The sequence below is a fragment of the Equus quagga genome, chromosome 1 (genome assembly GCF_021613505.1).
Source record: "Equus quagga isolate Etosha38 chromosome 1, UCLA_HA_Equagga_1.0, whole genome shotgun sequence".
In the NCBI taxonomy this organism is placed as follows: domain Eukaryota; kingdom Metazoa; phylum Chordata; class Mammalia; order Perissodactyla; family Equidae; genus Equus; species Equus quagga.
The window spans coordinates 117749831-117773369 of NC_060267.1; the positions used below are offsets into that span (position 1 = coordinate 117749831).

The 23539-nt window shown below is 39.7% G+C and overlaps 1 protein-coding gene across 9 annotated transcripts in view; it reads left to right on the forward strand.

Moving 5' to 3' along the window:
* FOXP1 (forkhead box P1) overlaps window positions 1-23539 on the forward strand; it is a 574868-nt gene that overhangs the window by 206627 nt on the left and 344702 nt on the right. For all 9 annotated transcript variants that reach the window (XM_046667607.1, XM_046667598.1, XM_046667622.1 and 6 more), the window contains one exon: window positions 186-282. The gene's annotated coding sequence lies outside the window, so the exon portion shown is untranslated. The remainder of the gene's footprint in view (window positions 1-185; window positions 283-23539) is intronic.

Sequence of the window (23539 nt, forward strand, 5' to 3'; positions counted from 1 at the left end):
TGAGCTAAATGGAATGCTGGTTCTAGAAGGGGAAGAGCAAAGTAAATACTTAGATCCTGTGATTATCTATTGAATGTAAAAGGAGTATGTCAACAGGGAATACCTAAGGCTCACGTGTATGTGTCGCTTTGGGAGCATCGCTGTTTGCCGCCTCACTTAACCTCTTCCATTCTCTTTGTTTTCAGTGTCCCTCTGTGTGTTGCAGTCCTGTGGCATTATGCATGCCCCCAACCAGTGACCCCTCAGGCTTTTTATGGCTGTGAAACACGTTAAAAGTTCAGGGTAAGTGGCAAACAACGCTAATATTGTATACCACTTAAAAATTGTGATCCACCTTTGCAGCTGACACAGTAGTAGATACAGTAATCCCTCAAAAGATCATGGAATGCCCCATTGTCAAACATGAATTCCCAAACTGGCAGGATTGGTTTGTTGCCCTCCATGATAGGAATCCATAGCTTGGATCATATTTGTGCAAAGATGATCTAATGCAAGGTTGGCAACCTTTGTCTATAATGGCCAGATAATAACTATAGCCAACCTCATGGGCCATACAGTTTCTGTTGCAGCTGGTCAACTCTGCTGATTTAGCACAAAAGTTGCCATAGACAATATGTGAACAAATGGGCATGACTCTTCCTATTTTACAAAAATAGGCAGTGGCGCGAAGGCCATAGTTTGCTGACCCCTGATCTAGTGCATCAAACGGGGCATATGACCTGTAAACAGGACTCCTCACTGGGTACCGGTCCCTCTGATCTTGAGCAAACCATTTATCTAGAGGAAACAGAAATAAAAAATACCTCCCCTTACTACTGTGCAGGGTATAGTTGTAAGGATGAAACAAGATATAATGTACGTGAAAGCACTTTGAAAATTTCGAAACTCCTTAGAAATGAAATTGATGGGTCTACACAGTCATCTGGTCCACCTCGTGGAGAACGCCTTCTTTACCTTTTTAATCACGTTGGTCTTTCATGAGCTAAATGAGTGTAGGGGAAAGCTCTTCTATTTTCTGAGTAATGTGGTTTGTCTGTACGTTCCTTCTATTTTACAGTTGATGGACAAGCTGTTGAAATGTCTTTTTAGTATCAAACATGGCTGAAGGGAGATATGGGTAGATTAGGGCAGGCTAAAGATCAAATGCCAATGAAGAATGATTAAATTTCCTTTAATCATCAGAATCTGAGAGTGTTTTAAGATCTTCCACCTGTAATATAGGCCTTAATAAATAATAATACTTTGGATGTCTACAAGTATGTTTGAGTTTCACAAGTCCTGCATGTCAAAACATAGAGATGGGCTCAGCAAATACGCCTCTCTGGACTAGTGGTAACAATTAAGAAGGAAAGTCATACTTATACAAACAGCTTGGTGAATGGAGAGATAATCAGAATCCCAATTCATGAATTTTCTGGGGTTTTTTTTTTCCTCTCAAAAAATAGTAGTATAGTTTTTAGATATGTTTTCGTATTATTATATTATTTAAGAACTGTTTTCTAGTAATAGAGATGCAGCTATATAAGCCTAAAAAAATTACTTGTGTATTCTGTCTCATAAAAGATGTCTGGGGGGGCCAAGCCCGGTGGCTTAGTGGTTAAGTTCACGTGCTCTGCTTCTGTGGTCTGGGGTTTGGGACCCAGATCCCAGCACACACCTACACACTGCTCATCAAGCCATGTTGTGGCGGCATCCCACATACAAAAAGTACAAGAAGATTGGCACAGATGTTAGCTCAGGGATGATCTTCCTCACCAAAAATAAATAAATAAATAAAATAAAAGATGTTTCTTAAAAAAAAGAAAAAAGATGTCTCCTGGAGAGCAGTTTGTGCCTTTTATCTTTCTGCTGTGTCTGCCTGATCAAGTATTGCTTCATTTTCACATTATGCTTCAAAGTCATATAATGGCTGCTGGCTCTCCAACCATTACCTGTACATCCTGAAAGGAAGAGCAGAAGTGCAAGGGACAAAAAGAGTTGTCGTCCCAGCTGGGGCAAGCCTCTTTAAAGAACTTCCCGTGAAATTTTACTCAATGACTTCTTACATCCTTTTAGCCACTCTTAAATTAAGAGCATCTGGGAAATGTATCCTTAAACTTAAGAAATTTGATGTCCCAGATAAATTCCAGGTTCTGTTAGTAATGAAGAAAAGGTGAATGGTTACTGAACAACATTGTGGTTACTTATACAAAATCATGATATCAATTTTTCTTACATGTTTATTTTTTATTTATTTTTGATGAATGCCTTCTGTCTTCCATTGACTGGTGTGTGAAATGTCTTATTTGAATTTTACATGTTAAAATTTCAGCTTGTTCAATCTCAGCAGAGATATATATCCCAGTAAATATTTTAGGACCATAATATTCTCACTGAAAGTGCCTTGGCAAATCTGAGAAATAAATTTCTTTCTCAAAAGAGCTACTAACCCAAATTTAAACTCCTTAATTTTCTTGTGGGTTTTCTGTCTTCTGTATGTAAGTTTTTGTGAAAGCTTGAGTACCGGCGTGAGGTCCGAGCGACCTGCAGGCTCCCCCGCAATTCTGTCCTTCCCAGTATGTGCGGGGATGTTGCACTGCCCCTCACAGGCTGGACAAGGCTATCTACTCTGCATCTCTGTGCTGTGCTGCTCTGCATGGATCTGCTGAAAGCCCACCTTGGCGGACGGAGGAGACTAGTTGAGGCACCCTGTCCAATTTCTCTGTTCCAGATTAGCCTGTACGTTATTCTTGTGAAATTTCCCTCTCTTAGAATGAGTAGAATGAGATTTCCCTATCTTACAAAATATATTCTCTACCTATCCCAGCCTGGGATAGATGCCATGAAACACAGTAGTTGGTGCCTTTATTAACATTTGTTGAATGCCTGTGATGGATATAGGATAGCCGTATGGTGAAGTGCATCTACTTTGAAGTTAGAATTCCACCTTTTACATTTACTGGCTGAGTGATGCTGGGAGAGTTACTTAACCTCACTGGGCCACAGCCTCCTCGTCTGAGAAATGGGGATAAAAATAGGAGCTAGGTCCCTGTGAAGAGTTAGTGAGATGATGCTCGTAAAGAGCTTACCACAGACCCTGGTAGGTAATGAATGCCAGCATCGCTCTATACACCCCAGGTAATATGATGGAAATCCGTGTGTTTGAGGAGTTTTGCCATCCTGTGGCTGCTTCGTTGGTTGTTGTTTTACTCGTAGACAATGCATGTTTCACAATCCGTTGCTTCTCACCTGGTATTCCCTTGTAAGTTTAAGTAAAGCCTTGGGAGATGGCCTTGATGCCCGTCTTCAAGGACACTGCAGCCATATATACCACTGGACAGCCCTGCTAACAGAACTTAGATCTCTGGGTCCCATTTTGATGATTTCCCCCGAGAGGCGTGCTGTTCTTTCTTTATTCCGTTTTTTTACTTACTCAGACAATGGGCCTGCCTACCAAGCAGAATTCACTAACTGCTTTCAAGTTGGTATTGCTGATGATAATCTGAAACTGTAGGGTTTCACTCCTGCAGGCTGATGCTACATGATGTCGATCTTTTCCTGCCTCATCCTGGTCCTGGCCTCTGTGCTGAGTCTGCAAAGCGGGCCCTGGAGCCCCACAGATCTTCTTAGGAATGGCCTTCACAAAATAGTGTCATCGGCACACAGAAGCTGCCGCATGACTGTGGCAGAGATTGTCAGCAGTGCCCGTGGATGGCCCGGCTGGCAGTGTGTGAGAAGTTGTGGCACCCACGTGACCATGGCCATCTCTTGAGGTCTTGAGCACTTTTGGGTGAAGACAGGTCAAAGCACACTACCTATTAATATGAACCTGCAGTGATTTCATTAACCGTGAGCCCATAGCACAGAGTGGATGGGTTTGGGGGGACTGACCCCCAGACTTTATTAGTACCCCTCGAGAGTCTGCTTTTAAGTTTAGTAAAATGAAAAGATTTCCGGGGATGGGGTGCACAACAATGCAAATGTACTTAACACTGCTGAATGGTACACTTAAAAATGTTTAAGTGGTACATTTTATGTTATATATATTTTACCACAATTAACAACTTAAAATAATAGATGAATTTAAAAAAAAGGGTCTGTTTAATGTAAGCTTTGTTTTCATAAGATAGTTGACTCTGTGGTGATAGTGGCTTGAAGATCTTGCCTGGTCAAAAGAGTCCTGGAAACTTTGAGCTTTTGCTGTGTGGTTTCAAATATTTTATTTAGACACCATGTCGATGCTCAAATGCCATTAAGTGTCACTTGCCTCTGGACCTTGTTCTCTGCCTGGAACAATTTCTATGCTTCACAGGGCTCATTGCTTCTTGTCCCTTAGTGCTCAGTTCAAATCTCTGCTCCTAGGAGAGGCGTCCCCTGACCACCCACAGTACGGGAGATTTCCCCCTCCCCCTTCGCCTCTTGTTTGTTCCATTTATTGCAGCTTCTGTCACTTTCTGAATACACCTTTTTACCGGGGAATAAGCGAGGGGCAGGTCTGTCTGATGCAGTGTGGCTTCCTTCTGGCTGACAGTGCCTCCAGCATGGTACGCATACACATAGTCAGTATTTATGGAATCAGTCAGAGGACATTTGGGGATTTCCCTGTGAATTTCTATATTTTCGTAGTACCTAGGAGGACTGCATCTGGGTGAGAGAGTAAGAGAAGAAATAAAACCACACGCATCACCTGTATTATAGGAATACGATACTGCCCTTGGGTTTTCTCTGGAAGTTTCCACTCTACAGTGCACAAAGCTTTGATACTCTGTGTGTCCCATCCAGAAAGGGTTATACATCATCTTCCCAGTGAAGACAGACTCACTTGCCATTTGGGCCTATGGCGTATTGTGCTTGGGACAGGCTAATTAAGGACATTGCATTCTAAGCTCAAATTCTAGCACTCTCATTCACTGGCTCCTTGTTCTTGGACAAATTTCTTTATCTCTCTGGGCCTCAGTTTACTTATCCAAGGCAGGGGTAATAGCATTACCTAACGTATAGGATTAAATGAGATGATACATGTCCAGCACTTAGCCTAGGGTCTGGAAAAGAATAACTGTGTTGATTTATAACAATGCTAAATAATGCTAAATAACGATGTTGATTTAGAAAGATGAGCAAACAGTATTGGGAGCTACACTGACAAAACTCATATCACCTTTTCTTATGATCCTTATTTTAAAGGCGAAGAGTCTTGATTCTCTTTTACATATGTTCATGTTTTATGCACTGAATTAATGTTAAAACTAAAAAGTACAGAATGAGCAAGCAGTGAGATGATCTGTTTTGTATTTGTTGTTGACATGCTGACTGTTGGATGGTTATGTCCTGTTTCAGATAATGCAAGTGATAGACCTGAAATGCTAGGATGGCGCCATATTTGGAGCCTGACCCACATCCACAAAACCCTGGAAATTTGGAGCTCAGGTGCTGCACTGTCCTTAAGCCAGCTGGCTGGGGATGCATTTCGCCCTTAAGTTAGTGAGAGTTGGTTTTCTTTCCTACCTTACAATAGACGACGTCTTAAATTTCCTATAAATTCTAATTAAAAAAAAAAATTTTACACTTGATGTATCTGTCCTGAAAATCCACATACTTCTTTTTTAAAAGAAGATTCAGGTCTATATAGATTGAAAGGAGATGGATATAAATATCTTTCACTGTTAGTTCTGATTTATTTTACCTGCTTAAGGAAGATGGTTTACTGTTGGGGCTGTGTTGTTCCATGACGTGCATGGTTGACGCGTCGTTCCTTGTGCATTTGTTACGAGGAGGCTGAAGCACGGAGAGGGACTCGTCTCTCTCTGTATCCCGTAACTTTTTGGTGGTAAAAGATAAAATATATCCAGTCACATTTCTTATTTACATGATTTGTGGAATAGCTAGGGTTATCTAAGAAATTAAAGGAGCCATTTATTTTATTAATTTATAGTTTATACCCTCTCAACTTTTAAAATAAAAGAACCTGATTAAAATATAGTGTAAGGTAACAAACCTGATTACTGATACCCTTTTTAGAAAAGAAAAAGATAAAGTTAAGTGAGTTTCCGTCAAGTAGAGCAAACCATTCAGGAAAAACTTTTGTTTGACTCATAACTGCCTTCCGAGTGGCAGAGACCCAGCTTTTTCATGTCTCTAAAAACATATAACACCCTGTCTCCAAATATGATTTCAGAAACTAAAACAGTGATCAGGAAAGGAGAAACAGCCGGGTAACGTGAGACCCGAAGTGTGCCGTTTACACGGGAGACCTGACAGCCTGGGGCAGCCCTCACACCGCCTCCTCTCAGTGCCCTGGTGCCTGAGTATCAGCGGGAAAGATTAGGAGCTTTCTGAGAGATTGTTTCTTTAATGTTTTGAAATTCTGCTGTGTTGTCCAGGTCCAGTTTGGTGTGGCAGTCTCTTCGTGCCAGGTGAGTCTGGTTGAGATGTGCTGGGTATGGAATTTCTCCATGCCGACTCTTACAGACCATCAATAGACCTTGTCCCCTGGCTGTTCTCATCAAGAGAGGCTGTGCCTCACCTCTGTCTATATCTGTCCCAAATCATTTATGGTGACACAAACCCATTCTCCCACTCCTGGCCCACTTCCTAAACATGGCAATTTCTTTGGAATTCTACTGCTCGAATAAATCATGCCTTGGCTTTCTATAGATGTACATGCTTAGAAGAACTTGCATTTCACACTACCATCAATCCTTGTGTGCGTGATTTCCCCCTTCTCCCTTAAAAAATACTGAGAGGTAAAAGTAGAGTTTTCAAAACTTGTGAAAAACTTAATCCTGAGAAATTCTGCTAAACAGCAGATAAGAGAAACACTCTAGTTTGTGAAAAGTCTGCCCTATAATTCTACCTGTCCTGCAAGTTTAGTGCCAGACAGGATTCTAATCACTTGATATGTAATTAAGTCACAGAAACTATGAGGGAGGTAAGAATCTAAAAATCCGTTTTACAGATGAAGAAACTGAGGCAGAGTGAGGTTAAATGACTCGCCCAGACGTCTCTGCTCATAAGAAGCAGAGTTGGAATTTGAACTCACCTCCTCTGGTGTATGGCTCTTCTTTGTGTTGCGTGTGTGTGAGGAAGATTGGCCCTGAGCTAACATCTGTGCCCATCTTCCTCTACTTCATGTGGGACACTGCCACAGCATGGCTTGACGAGCTGTGCTGGGTCCACACCCGGGATCCGAACCTACAAATCCCGGACTGCCAAAGCAGAGTATGCGAACTTAACGGCTGCGCCTCAGGGCCAGCCCCTGGTGTGTGGCTCTTAACCATTAGGCCATACGGTCTTCAGCAGGCAGACAATTTCCTCGGGTGGCGGTTGGCAGACACTGTTTTGTTTCAGCATACATTTTTCACCCTGGGACTGCTCATCTGCTGCATGTTGAGCCTTTAAACTTCAGTTCCATCTAACAGGCCCTGTTTGATCACACTAGACTTCTTCAAAAGCTTTAATTCTTTTTCCCAGTACAAGAGCTGTGGGAAATAAAAGTATGTCCCAATATGATTAGGAACAAGGACAACCACTTAATTGGCATTCTTCTGTCTCCAGTTGGATGTGCCTGTTAAGACATTTTCTCGCGATCTTCGAGTCATTTTTCTCTGGTACATTATTCTAATTAACCTCATCTCTGTAGCCCTCATTTTATTTCGTATTAGCCTCTGACCACCCAACAATTGATTTGTTCCACTCAATCACCTGTGTGAGAAAGTGTGGCCAGTGAGAGGGTCTCCTTCCCACAGCAGCAGTCTCCTAGCTGGGCCTTTTCCCAGCAAGTGGGTTGAGGATGGCCCTTTAGTTCTTGGGGTACAGTCATCGGAAGCTTTTTATTTGCCTGGGTGAAGGTCTGGCGTACTTAGAGGTCATGCTGGCTAGCAAAGTTGGAGCCCTTTGGTTACTTGGTCAGTGGAATTGCAGATTCATAAGCTGTATGCCAAGGACTTTGACCTTCACAAATAAAAATATTAGATTTGTAAAAACATATATACCTGTAAACTATCAGGCTTGAAAAAATTTGTAAAAGCCGGTTGCAAGGGACCACAAATAAGCAATTTTTACTTAAGGGACTGGACATATCAGAATCTCCTCGTTAACACAAACAGCAGACCAGTTTTAATGTGTCTGTGCCCTAAAATACTGAGCCCACCATTGGTGAGGTCCCTTTGATTACTTGTGACCAGCTTAGGCATAAAGAGGAATTAATTGGCTCGTGATGCTGAAAAGTTGGATGGTAGAACTACCTTCTAGGACGTTTGGAGTGAGGGGTTCGGATCCTGCTATTAAGTCTGTCTCAGTCTCTTGGCTGTGCTGTGCTCTGTGTTAGATTCATTTGTGTAGGCCTTTACTGGGTGTGGCATGATAACCATTCATAAATCTGCTTTTATAGCAATTCCAGCAGACAGGAATCTTTTCTGAAGAGTTCTAGCAGCTGTCATAGAATTTGGATCTTCCTGGTTCTGTGATTGGTTGGTGTGCGCCATGTGCCCATTGCCAAAATGCTGTCTGGTCTGGAGAAGGACTTGGTCGGGGGAGATGTGAAGGCGTTCTTGACCTGGAGTGGGACACATGCCCATCTCAAGAGGCGTGGATGGCATTTGACCTACATAAGACAATAGAAAGTGAGTGAAAAGGGTGCTGGTTTTAGAAAAAGGGGGCAGAATTCGGGGAAGGTGGACTGTGTATATGTGTCCTGTAAGGCGTTGTACTTGATGCACAGTAAATACATAGGATTACAGGGTTAGATGGATCCTTTAAATGTCACAGAGCCCAGGTACCTGTGATTGAATACCATGAAGTTGTCTGCCTAATACCTGACCATCTCCAATGACATTCGTTACTTTAGAGGTAGGCTGTGCCTCAGAAATACTGCCATGCCTCTGTCCTCTAGGAACCCAGAGTTCATTCATTGCCTGTGCGCCTCCTATCTATCCTTCTGTGCAACTGTCCATCCGTCACTGTTCTAGGTCCTAAGGCAAGATCCTTGATTTCAACATACATACACCTGCAAGGTAGACAGAAAGATCAATTATAATACAGTGGTAGAGAAACTGCAAGAACACTGATGGATTGTGTGTCTGTGGTTGGGGAGGGAGATTGGAAGGCCTCACAAAAGCAATGAGACCTAGCTGGGGCTTCAAAGGATGAATAGGAGTTACCAAGTAGCCAAGGGGAAAATGGACAGATGGTCAGATTACCATCTCTCCTAGGATTAAACCCTATATTCGAACTCACATTTGAATTGCCTAGAAAAAATGGTTTGTAAAATATCTTAGCCCAGTTAAAATACACATCTTTTAGGACACATTAAGATGTTAGTGATGGGAATAGCACGCTGATGATGAAAGATTCTTTTTACTGGTTAGCCACATGGTATCTTTCAGGTTACCTCAATCTCCTATTTCCTAATAAGTACAAAATGGATAAAGATTCCATGGGTAAAATTTTGGTGATTTAAATTATAGAAATCTTTTTTTTTTGAGCAAGATTAGCCCTGAGCTAACATCTACTGCCAATCCTCCTCTTTTTGCTGAGGAAGTCTCGCCCTGAACTAACATCTGTGCCCATCTTCCTCTAGTTTATATGTGGGACACCTACCACAGCATGGCTTGCCAAGTGGTGCCATGTCCGCACCTGGGATCCAAACCGGCGAACCAGTGCCACCGAAGCGGATCATGCACACTTAACTGCTGCGCCACCAGGCCGGCCCCTATAGAATTCTTAATAGCACTTCCCTAAGAATTTTGAAAGGATTGGATATTGTTTGTTTATTCATGCATTCTCATAAGAAAAATATATTCTGAACCTTGGTTTTTGCATCTGATACCTGAAGATAAAAATAGTACCTTCCAAAGAGTTAGGGTTCACATGGAGAAGAAATATCTTGATCCACATAAACCACTGAATATGATGCTGGTACCTGGTAAGCACTCAATGGATGTTACTAATTATTATCAGAGGGCATCTATGATTTTTACCTCATAGGTTGTCAAAGGCTTGAAATAGTAATTTAATTATATCAATAACTAAGTAGTTGATTTAAAAAAATTTTTCTGTATATCTGGAAGTAATATATTTTTTATTTTCACATGTTACTTATAAAAATTAAGGTTATTGAGGATGGTGAGATTTAGCAAAGAACTTTAACTCCACATGCTTTTAATGCTTCCTTGAATTAATAATTTTCATGTCCATCATATTTTTTCCTTGGCCCACAATTCATCCCATATTTGGATCTTGGCAAATAATGACTTGGTTAATTAGGCAGTCTGTTAACTCTGATTACTAAGTTATAACAGATCAGTGTCGAAGCATCACTGTGCAATTTGGATTAAAAGGTTCTTCATTTTATCAAAACAAATTTACATTTATGGATAAGTATGTTGAAATGCATTAGGTTAAAATTATGCGCTTCATAAGGAAAATTTTAAAAGGATAAAGAATTATTTCCTGCTAAGTTTTTTTTATTATGACATTGGTTATATTATGTTTCACTGGGAACACACTTAAAAGCTGGGAATTTTCTTTTAAAGCTTGAAAATTATAGCTGATTTAATCCCTCTATTATACAAATACGATGGCTGCATTGCATTTTTATTTAAGCATAATTTAGTGTAGCAGCACATGGTTATATTCCAATTCTGACCACAGTGGCCTCTGATACTAGACTTACTTGTGGAAATGAATCTTGACTGTGTTGGGGGGAATTAGTGGCTTACATTCAGGCTCGCTCTCTTTAACAGCTGAAGGCACTGACAGTTATTAAATGAGATTGGGCCTTCGTAGTCCCATCTCTTTCTTGTCTCAAGGCTCATCGTTACTTAAGGGCAGTTGGAGTATCAAAACCTTGTTTGCTTACTCCATCTCCATCTCTGCCTCGTTTCTTTCTTTTCTTAGCACAGAACACTTAGCCTTTTGGAAAACAACACGCAAACAAGTAAACGCGAGAATAATTTTCCAGATTGAGCGAACCCTGAAATTTGTGTTAATTACCCCTCAAGATTCTATCAGACATCAGTACCATTCAAAAGATAGTACCTCACTGTTTGCTCCCTGCCTGCTATACACACAGAACACATGTGTGCATGCACATACACACATACACACACACACCTCCAGTGAACTTGGTCACTGGCACCTAGGAGGTTTTTAATAGTTATTTGTTGAAGACTGATTGGTGGAAATGTTGAAACCCTGACAGCCTCCCACCCCCAGGCTGCTAAGCTGCTCTTGAAGCTAATCTAACAACCTGGACCCAGTCTGATATTGCAACCATTGGAATAAATGGAGTTGACGCATTTAATATTTATTTTTTCAGTAAGCTTCTGAAATCTGACCTTTATCAATTGCTGTGTTTTGGTTTTGTGGGAAATAGAGAAACCAAAGAGAGAAAATATTTTTTACATTCAATGACCTTAGTATCTTGTTGGTTGGTCATAGTGACATGTCCCTAGAAATAGGAAACCTTAATTCTTTAGCTTTGTTTAGTGGTAGCATCTAGTTTATGCAAAACTGGCTTTTCTAAGTCCAGAAGACCCTTTTGATGTTGTAGATAGTGCAGAAGTTTGCTTAACTCAGAATGGAAGTTGAGGTTTTATGAATTTGATTATCAGCTCTTAACTGGGAACATTTAATAATAATCATAGGTGACTCATTTTGGAGGGGCTTCTGGCTGGTTATTCAAAGGTAAAGTGATGTTTTGAGCTCAATTTGACAGATTTGAATGACACGCAGCCTGATAATTCAGTTTCCCCCTAGTTTCCCTACCTCCCCATTCCTTTCAAAAGAGTGAACCAAATAAGGAATTTTTAAAAGCCCAAACCATTCTGGATTATATGAATTCTTATAGTCGTTTTCAAAAGAGGGAGTTTGATAGAGAGATGCATTCTGGGACTTCTCTGTGTGAGGTAAAGTCCTTAGAACATTAATTTCTTTCTTTTTTAAATGGAACTTTAGTTACGTAAATAATACATGTATTATGATGAATTCTTACCAGTAGTGCAAAGAGAACCCTCTGGAAAACAACTGCCTGAAGAATGATATAAGAAGTGAAATCCACTTGTATTTTCAAACATCCCTGGAGACAGAAAATTCTTAGCCCACATGAGTGGTCCCCAAGAGATCTTAATGGCAACAACGGGAAACTTTCTCAATTAAGTGCTTTTTTAATAAATAAGTCTGTGGATAGAGAAGCAAGCAGACTTATTGGAAGGTTGGATACGATTACTGTGTGGTTTTATTAATTACATTTATTCCTTTAAAATGACCTTGGATGAAAACAACCACCCCTTCTGTGGTCATGGTTAGCAGATGTTTACCGTAATTCTTTGCTCAGTGAAAAAAATGCCTCTTCCACCCAACAAAAACAGCCACGTTTGCTTGGTTAAATCAAAACTTTGGCGCTTGGGTCTTACTTTATATATCATGGCTCCAGTCACACAGCCTTTCCAAGTGTGAGGGTTAGATCACTAGCTCCAACATCTGCCGGAGAGCTTTGCTCACAATGATCTATTATGTGAGTGCTTAATTCTTAGACTGTTTTTGGCGTTTGCCCTTCCTCATTGAAACCAATATCCTATATGCAAGGCTGTCTTTATTTTTCTTGTCTAAGCGTGCTAGCCCCTCCTTAATTTTGAAAGCTTTCACCTAGGCCTTATGGCCATTTTACTGAGAATTTTGAATATAGAAATAAAGTGAAGGTTCCCCCTCTCCCCCTGAGTTTGGGTTTTCCTGGGCTCTGTCTGAAGTAAAAAGCATCTCCTTTCTGCCTATTTTGTATTTGAAAAGCGCCTTTTCTTATTGCATGTTGGGCCTCCTTAACCGCCTCACTCCTCATATTTTTTTTTTTGCCAATTCCTGCTTTTTACAAGCACTAAGCGATCGTGAACCTTGAGATGGTCCCTGCCCACCCCTGCCATTCATGGTTCTAGTAGGTGTTTCAGGAGCAGCCCCTTCATCTGTACTGAATTTCCGCCCCGAGGCCTGCTGCTTGCTCTGCGGTGGTGCCGAGAGGAAATACAACAGCAAAACTTTGCTTTTCTTGGGAAGCTCCTCCCTTTGGAATGGAGAACTCTGGGTGGCTCTTCTTATTTTGTTTCCATCGCCAAAATAAGCAGGCATCTTGCATAACACCAGGATAGGAAAAAAGAAGTAATTTTAAGGGAAACATATGTTCACGTTGAGAAAAAGAGAGCTAGGACTGGGCAGGGGACAGTGGCCTGCAACGCTAAACGCATCTTTTCAATTCAGGTAGGAAACCAGGTTTTGATAATTTTGGTACCTTTTATAAAATTAAAGAATCAGTTCTTTCTCCACATCCCCAAGTCTTTTCTTTGATCCAATTAAAAATAAATTTGGAGATTGGGAGAAACCAAGGCTCCTAGGCTGGTTACTTGCTAGCTGTGGTGGTTGGAATGGATCACGTCCTGTTTGTTAGTTTCCTGGGATCTTAGTTAACACTCAGTAATTTCCTTGGCGATCACGTGGTTTGAGATGCATGCCCTAATCTGCAACCAAAGATGAAACTATCCAAAATGATTCTTGTTTGGTCTTTAGGACTTTAGGAGAATGGAAAGAGAGATCTGAGTATTAAGATGAACCAAAGGTGTCTACGCTAGCTGTTTGGCTCGTTAGTGGACACGTATTTGTCCTTGTAAGTGATTCCAAATAATGTCTGTTGATAGAAACAGAGCAGACACTTTAGCGTTTCAGACTGTTTGTGGGTGGCAGGTTTTGAAAATGCAGCTGATTTGCAAAAAGAAAAAGGAATAGGAAAAAAAGGGAAAGAAATAGAACAAAAAAAAAATCCTTAAAGTTTCTGATTCATCTATTCTCAAGGTTTGAAAATTTCAAAGCTGGAGGTAAATCCAGCAAAGTTCTTCTTTCCCCATTATAAATGAAACACTTGTGTCCTTAAAATATAGCTGTGAAGGAGGTAGGGCCCAGGAGCGTTCTGGGTACTGGCACATGTCTGCAGTGCCAAAGCCAGAGGGGTCTTGGATGGCCTCACACAAACAGTTGACAGGAGCATGTGATAGCCCCCAGGTTGGAGAGCCCTGATTGTGCCTGAAACTATTTGTATGTGCACTTTTTTCTCCGGTGCTCAAAAAGTGTATCCAAATAGAGGCCTAGTTAAGACCTATTAAAAAGCTCTCCTCTTAAAGAGCCCTGCCTCCCCTGAGTGTTGACACAAGGAGGGTTGGAAACTGTGGCAAGGTGGATCCAGGCTTGCGTTCAATCTGTTCGATTCAAAAAAATATAATTAAGAGTTTAAAACTTACATTAGAAAAACCCCCCCAAACCTACCCCTCATTCCCCAAAAAAGGGAAGCAAAGCCGTTTAAGGTATAAGATTATTATTAGGTGTTGGTTTAAGGTTCAGCTATTTTAATTAGTCCACTCCTTATTCCCCCAACGGCCTCAAAAGGCATTGTCAGTAGTACCTGAGCCATTTCACTGTTGGAAAAATGAAGTTAGAAAAAAAGGATATGACCACACAAAAAAAGAAATTTTGAGTTAGATTTCCTTTTAATCTTTAGAGTAAACTACCTTCTGTGTTTTTTCTAGTGTTTTTGTCCTTTGGGTTCAGTGAAACTGTAAATGGTGGCGGATGCCATCTCTCTATTAGTGGGTAGTGAGAAGGGCCTCAAGGAAAGTGTCAGAGTAGAACTAGAAATCCCAGAAGTCTTGTTTAATAATTATGAATATTTATCAAGTTCTTACTCTGTGTCAGCTCTTATTGTAAGCAAAGCACTAGCACTATCTTATTGAATCCTTGTAAATACTATGAAGTAGCTACTCTTATTACCTTCATGTTTCAGATGAGTAAACTGATGATCAAAGAGTTTAGCTACTTTAAATTGCCTGGAGTAAAAAAAAAAGTAAATGAAACTGAACAAGTCTATAGTTTGATTGACAATAATGTACCAATGCCAGTTTCCTGGCCCTGATATTGTACTGCAGCTATAGAAGATGTCAGCATTGGGGGAAGCTCGGTGAAAGGTGTATGGGACTATATTATTTTTGCAACTTCCTATAAGTCTACAATTCAAAATTAAAATTTTTTTTAAATGGCAGATTTTACACTTGAATCAAGGTCTCTTTGCTTTTGAAACCCAGATTATTCAGTGCTTTACCTTCCCAGATCACTTGACCAGCAAGAAGATGGTCTCTGCTCCACTGTCTTTCTAGGGTCAGAGTTTCAGGTCACCCAGACCATATCACATGGTCTCCTATAACTCAATGTGTTTTTGTTTGTTTTGTTTTGTTTTTTGAAGAAGATTGGCTCTGAGCTAACATCTGTTGCCAATCTTCCTCTTTTTTTTTTCTTTCTCCCCAAAGCCTCAGGACACAGTTCTGTATCCTAGGTCTTCTATGTAGGGTGCTGCCACAGCATGGCCTGATGAGTGGTGCTAGGTCTGCGCCCAGGATCCGAACTGGTGAACCACGGCCCTGCGAAGCGGAGCTCACAAACTTAACCACGGGGCCATGGGGCCAGCCCCTCAATGTATTTTTAAGAACCAAAATTCATCCTTGCTTCTCTCACTTTCTCCATCTTACCATGTTGCTTTTTTCCCTCCCTCCGCCACAAATTCACCCACTCTGATCTTGGTAGAGACTGTGTAAATCATTTATCTTGTCACTGGAATCTTTCAGTAAACGCTTTGTTGAGAAGAGAGATGGTCTGACACTTTTGATGAATTTCATAATGGATTTGTAATTCCTGATGTGTACATGGAGATGCATGTGGACATCTAGAAAGGAGAATGGCAATAATAAACCAAAAATTTACTGGCTTACAACATGTAAATGTGATAAGCCATGAAAAACTTACATTTGCATGGCTAGTTATTTGTGTAGCAGGAAAGCTACTAGACTCAAATTCAGAAAACCTATGTTTTAAAGCTATATCTTCTTCTAACTTGTTATGTGATCTTAGTTTCCTCATTTAGGAAATTAGTGAGAAGAGAATTATGTTCTATCAAAAGGTTCCATAGCTTTGTGACATTCTGTATAACACCACTTCAAACCTGTCTCTTTACTGAGTAAAAATGGTTGCTTTAGAAGTTGCTCAGTCTTCTGATTGGAAAATCAGGCTCTAGGATATATTCGTGGATTTGTTAACTGATTGATTAACTCAAAGTAAGTCTTTATTTGAAATCTTTCTTCTTTTGTGTATAGATATTTATAGCTATAAATTTCCCTCTGAGCACTGCTTTACCTGTATCTCATAAGTTTTGGTATGTTATGTCTTTATTTTCATTCATCTAAAATATTTTCTAATTTCTTTTGTGATTTCTTTTTGACCCATTGGTTATTTAGGAGTGTGTTGTTTAATTTCCATGTGTTTGTGAATTTCCCAAACTTCTTTCTGTTATTGATTTCTAATTCCATTGTAATTGGAACACATACTTTGTATTATTTCAATCCTTTTAGATTGATTAAGGTGTATTTCATGGCCTAACTTACGGTCTATCCTGGAGAATATCCTATGTGAACTTGAGAAGAGTGTATATCTGCTATTGTGGGGTGGAACTTTCTATAGGTTTCTGCTAGGTCTGTTTGGTTCTTGATGGTGGTGTTCATGTCTTCTGTTTCCTTGTTAATTTTCTGCCTAGTTCTCTCCATTATTGTTAGTGGGGTATTGAAGTCTCCAACTCCTGTTGTTGAATTGTCTTTCTCCCTTCAGTTCTGGTAGTTTTTGTTTCATGTATTTCAAGACTCTGTTTTTAAGTGAAGACTTTCTTAAGGGAGACCAAAAGAGAATTTTTGTGTCACCTATTTTCAGGACTTCATTCAGTTTTAGGGTTTAAAAGTGACACACACTGATCAAAAAGCTTAGTTTTATAATGGAACAACTCTCTGACCTTGATGGAGGCATTTAGGCCATATTTACATAGGTAAAGAGAAGTAAAGAATTGATGGCTTATTTATCCCATGTATTTTATTATTGAAGGTAGCCGGTAGGGTCCAATTGAGGCCAAACCAACGTTATCCTCAGTAGCAGGTGACTGGGGGCTTTGACTTCCCTAGATGTAAGTCAGTGTTTCATCTCTGCTCTTCACTTACTCTGTGTAGACATGGACTAACTCAATACAAATGTGTTCCATTGGAAAAGATATACTTTTCATTTTTTTGGCAAATAAGAATAAAATGCAATTTTCTCATTGTTGCTAAATCTGTGACTCTACAGCCCTTTCTGTATGTAGGCATGTGGCAAACTCCAGGTGCATCTGTCATACAGAAATTGCTTTTCCCCCCAAATACAGAAACGTGAAATAAACCAATTTGGTCACAAGTAGTGTATGCTAGATTTACTTAGTATCTATCGAACATCCTCCTACGCTCATTGTATTAGGACTAATCAGAGTCAGAACTGCCTAGTTTCTACACAAATGCATATATAGCTTCTGCTTAGACAATGATACTACTGACTGATTGTCTTTGCTAACAGTATTATGGCCAAACATTTCATTTTTTTTCTTTTTAGCAGTATTGTAAATTTGTTCTAGACACATGTCAGAGGGAAAGACACACACAGAGGCACAACTCACGTGTATTTATATAAACAGATGATTTCTCACAGCATCCATTTTTAAAAGGCATTTGTCTTTGATTTCTTTACTTCTTTAGCCATGTATTATCTTTAACCACATTTTGGTGTTTATCAATGAGTGACGAAATCGTTTAGCCGTGATTTTAAATTCACTGTGAATGACTATGGTTTTTCAGAAAAGGTTTTACATATATGTTAAAGCCCTTTTCTTTTCTTGTCATGTCCGTGAATGGTTCGTAGAGTTGATTGTTGGGGGAGGAAGCCATGTGGGTCTGTATCTTAACTTTCTTCCAGAAAGGAATTATTGTCTTTGTCATTCTGTTTCATTGTGTGACCTCCCTACCTGCTGGGTTTCCCAACAGCTGTCAGCTGACGACTCTAGCACCATACTGCTACCAGCGTTCCTGGTTCACAAATATGAAGTAAACAGAAAATCTTGCTAATTTGAGCCCAGTAGGAACCTTAACACTGTAATGAGGGACTGATTGTGAAAGCAGACAGACATGTCTCACAAAATTAGAGCCAAAATTTTAAATGATCTTAAATAACTAATTGAAAATAAGAGTGGTACTTATGAAAGAGTGAGGTGCTGACACAGTGAGGGATAGGAGATGGGAGAGAAGAATCCTCATGGAGTCCTAGTAATTATGCAGTCTTTCTGGGGTTGCCACCAATGCTAATCTACGTGTGGGAATGATAATGTACCTTAGAGGACAGGTTTGTGGTTGAAATGCTCTTGATAGATTTTGACAAATTAAACAGTGGTAAAGATGTTTGGAAGTTATCCAGGTCCTTACTATTATTTATGTCAGTGAACTAGAAATCAGTGGTTAATTTGCAGTTCTTATAATTTTTATGATACTCCTGTTGTTGTAAATTTAGCCGTGTGCGGCATCAACTCAGCGGGATACATTTTATGTTGTCAGCTACCTTTTGACATCATAATAGATTTCAGTTGCCAAATCTTTCCTGATAGAATAAAATGTAAAAGAGAGCTGTACAGAACATTTGGATCCCATCCAGGCACAGGTAAACATAAGAGGGACTTTATGAGATTGAAAGGCTCAGATTGGAATAAGGTAGGGGAGAGTGAGGCCCTGTTGATTTTTGTGTTTCTTTTTTTCTTCTTATTATTTGCTCTTAAACAGCTCTAGCATCATTTTCTAGATAGGTGTCTTTTATCTTGACTCAAAGCTAGCCTGTTCTTTGGTGTGTGGTACCTTGCATAACAAGGTACATGTCATTTGAAGTCACTGATTTTCCGCACCTTTTAACTGTTAATGCACCTGTATGCCCTCTTTATTGCACTGGATCACAGGTTCCATAATCTGATATTTTTTCCTCATTATATCTCAGCACCCTTACATTATTTTAAAGAAAGTATCGATACTCTCCCTGGATAACTGATTGGAAGGATATTTCGTAGTTAAGGTGTTTCTACCCTCCCTCCTTTATAATCCTCCTCTTCTGTAGCAGACTCTTGACCTGCTAACAACTGGAGAGGATTAGTGGACATCTGTGCCTTTTTATACGTTAGTTCTCTGAGATTCTCTGTTTTGACCTCCAAATTATTTCTTTTTATGCCCTTTGCTCTATTACATAACATATTTTTGTAGATCTCACTTTGATCTGTGTGAATGTCTAGCTTCCCATTTCTCTTATGTCATCTGCCCTGCTTGACAACGTTTTATGGCTCCATTGGCCAAGCTTTCATTTTTCCCTTTCATACACCACCTCCTTCCAGTCTTTCTCCTTAATACTTACTGTGAGCTTGGCAATCATAATAGACGTGTGATGTGTTTGACCTGTGTCTCCAGCCCGTTGGAAGGAGCACTTCCTTGTCCCCCTTCTGTGTAATTGGGTTACATGCCTTAAGTGCCTTGTTTGGAGTGTCCATTTGGCAGAGACTCTGCTGCTCTATTTTGCCATAGCCTTGTCTGCTCCCAATGTCTAATTAATGTTTAATGATAAATGAAATGATCAGTTATCAATCCATAGCGAAGAAGAGCTTATTAACCTTTTCTAGGCATGACTACATTGTCCTTGAGATGAAAGTTTCTTGTATCATGTACCAGCAACTTTAAATCAGATCCATTGGATTTGTTGGGTTCATGCTATGTAATGCCATAAAGTGGTTTCATGTTACTCATCTCTCTTTTGGAAGGTGCCTGCCCTTTGCCATTGCTTCAAAGAATAGCCAATATTCATGTATTTGAGCTAAACTCAAATAAATGCGGTTGTGTAATGTATTTTGTATAATGTATTTTGGAGACATGTACTTAAAAATTTTTATTATAAAGTAAAACACAATTATAGAAAATCATCCAAACACACCCCCTCACACACAGACACACACAAACTGGTTCAGTACAGTGTGCTCTGTTTCTGCGCTGTCTAAAAGGTAGCCAGTGTCTCCTGAGCACTTGAAATTTGACTAGGATGACTGAGAAACTAAATTTTAAATTTTACTTAATTTTAATTAATTTACGCTGTATTAGCCACATGTGGCTTGTGGCCACTGTATTGGACAACATTCATATGTATGTGTATATTTGTATGTCAGTTGTTTTAAGACCAATATCTTTGTAACAGCTATTCAAGTCAAGAAATCAAACTTTGTCATCTACCCAGAAGTCCTTCGTTTGTCCTATCCCACATACAGCCCCTTCCAAAAGTAATCAATACTTTTATAGTAATCATTTCCCTTTGTCTCTTTATTATTTTATTACGTATATTTGCATCCTTAGACACCATAGTTTAGTATTTACCCATTTTTTTTAAAGTTGATATGTCTTTTATGTTTCTTAATTTACAAGTTTCCCTCTATTCCTTTCTTTACACGTTACCGTTTGCAGAACTCCTGCCCCATGAGCTGTAAAGATTCCAAGAATGTGGATTTTGCTGAGTGCATCCTCAGCTCACATATTTCGCTGCCCTCTTAGTTTCCTGCAGGTTGTCGACTGGATCCTGAGGCCCAGGTTTGATCCCTTTGGCAGGACTCTAAGTGGTGGTGTGTTCTTCCACTCAGGAGAGACGTGATGTCTTATTGTCCTTCTTTTTGTGATGTTAATCGCCATTAATGCTCACTGCCTAGCTCCATTCATTCACTGGGACAATGGTGATGTTCTAATTCTACTGTTTATTAGCTGGAATACTTTAGTAATTTTACTCTTCATCTGTTCTTTAGTTGCCCAGTGGAACTGTTCACATAGGAAATACAGGATCAATGCCTGGTTCTTGGCCTCTGCCATGTCACCCTCTGGAACCAACCAGTAAATTTTAATGTCTTTCTGAACCATGAATTTAAACATTAGTTGATTTCAATCTATTGCATTTCTTGTTTTTGATTGAAAATCAAATTGTCTATCTTTGATCATGGAACTTCTTTACATTGGCTCCTTTGTCCTCCTGAGGTGATCCTACTAGTCTTTGATAGCTTCTTTCCTCGCTGCTACGACGAGATGTTTCAGACTCACTTTGTGCTTTTCTTGCCTGAGAACTGACATAGGCCATTTTCCCAAGAAACCTTAGTTTCTTTTATTGGAAATTTGTGTTTCAAGACAATTATGTTAGTGCTAACAATGCTCATTGTTTCTTGAATGGGTCATTGTGTTTAAGCGTCATGAATTCATACTGATATTTCCATTTCATATTCAGGATTAGAGAGCTTTTAGTTGACTTCATATCTGTTACATATTTATCTCCTTTCTCCTGTGCTGAGAATCCTGGTTCTCAAGAATACAAGGGATGGTAGAAGTGGAATATCCCATCATTACTAATTTGCTTATTTATCCACCTTACGCATAGAATAGTCTCAGAATAACAATACTAATACCACAACCTCCAATTATGATTATCAAGAAGAGTTAAACATCTTATTACATATACTGTTCCTAATCTCTCTCTGTGACTTTTTTTTTTTAAGATTTTATTTTTTCCTTTTTCTCCCCAAAGCCCCCCGGTACATAGTTGTATATTCTTCGTTGTGGGTCCTTCTAGTTGTGGCATGTGGGACGCTGCCTCAGCGTGGTTTGATGAGCAGTGCCATGTCCGTGCCCAGGATTCGAACTAACAAAACACTGGGCCGCCTGCAGCAGAGCACGTGAAATTAACCACTCGGCCACAGAGCCAGCCCCTCTCTCTGTGATTTTTTAATGATTTACTATGTCTGTCTTTTCAGAGCATAGAATGATTTATACTATACTTTCCCCTTTTAACCCTGTTAGTCTTAGTTCTATAGTTAAGTATATTCAGTGCTCAATACCAGTCCTTAAGTTGATGTCTCCGGTCATTTTGTCTAAAGCTCATTTTCTATTAGATTTCCCAGTAAGTGCTCACGGGAACTATATTCCCTGAATTCTTGCATTTTTTTAACAACAGTTTACTGTGCCCTTTATCCATAAAAGGCAATTTTTGCTGGATGTAAAATTGTTGGTTCACGTTTTTTCAGTATCTTGACTACGTTACTCCGTTTTCTTTGGGTTAAGTCTTAAGTCCATTAATTTTACTAGAATATGTCTTGGTGTTAGTTGTTTTGGGTCAATACACTCAAGTATCCAGTGTCTTTTTTCAGCATATAGTCTCAGATTTTTTTTTTTTTTCCCCAGGAAAGTTTCTTTGAATTAGAATTCTAAGTATTTGGACAGGTCCCTTCCTTTGATTTCCTTTTTTAGGGATTCCTATTTTCCATATGTTGGATCTTCTTTACCTGTCTTCAGTATTTGATACTTTCTCTTAATTTCTTTTTTATCTTTATTTTTCTCTTTTTGATTTTTAGAATTTTCCTCCTTTTTTATCTTCTAGTACTTTTAAGGCACAGTTTGTTCTATTTATTCGCTTGTGAATCCTCCTATGTATTCCTCATTATTAAAATCATTTTTTTTCTTTTTTTTCCAAGGTCATTCTTTCTTTTCTCATTTCTTCTTTTTGAGGAAGATTAGCCCTGAGCTAACATCCACTGCCAATCCTCTTCTTTTTGCTGAGGAAGACTGGCCCTAAGCTAACATCTGTGCACATCTTCTTCTACTTTATATGTGCGACTCCTGCTACAGTATGGCTTGACAAGTGGTGCATAGGTCCACACTCAGGATCCAAACCCCAGGCCACTGAAGGGGAATGTGTGAACTTAACTGCTGTGCCACCAGGCTGGCCCCTCAGTTTTTCTAATTCTGATTTATGTTATTCTTTCATGCCATATGTCATAATCCTAAAGTCTTTTAGCTCATTTTAAAATAATAGTTCACAGTTTTGGCCTGCTGTATGACATGTATTTCTGGTGTGTGCATTCATTTTCTGTAGGATGTTATTCTTTCCCTTTTTTTTCTCAATAACTTTGCATACCATTTGATCTCAGTTTTTCTGTTGTGCATTTTTATGTCTAAGTCATTTTTCTGAACTTTTAATAGGAAGGCTTGATTTAGGTAGCTCTTCCAACTTCAGGGAGCTCCCTCTTCTGGTCTACTTTTTACTACTGGGCTACTGGCCTGCGTTCTAAAATATCTTGACTCTGTTCTCTTTGCCCACTTTTTTTGGACCTTCTCTTTCTTTCCTCTTGATTTTCTCTGCCCTTTTCAGTTTTGATTCTATTTCCAGCAGGTTTTCCTCAGTGTGGAGTCTTGTCCTGGAGTGGAGTCCCAGACACTCAGTTTTGAGAGGTCATATGCCCTGGATGACTGCAGACTCTTCAGAGTTTCTTAATGTGAGCCCTCTGCAGTCACTCTATTAGAATGGGGAAAATTCCTTCCAGATTCAGCTGATTTTTGCTGAGGAAGATTAGCCCTGATCTAATATGTGTGCCAGTCTTCTCTTCCTCTACTCTATATGTCGATTGCCATCACAGCATGGCTGATGAGCAGTGTAGGTCTGCACCCAGGATCTGAACCTGTGAACCCGGGCTGCTAATGCCCTGAACTTAACCGCTAAGCCACGGGCCTGTCACCTCAGCTGATGTTTTAAATTGGCTCATCACCCTTTCCATTTAGTACTTATTGCAGTTTTGGAGGGTGTC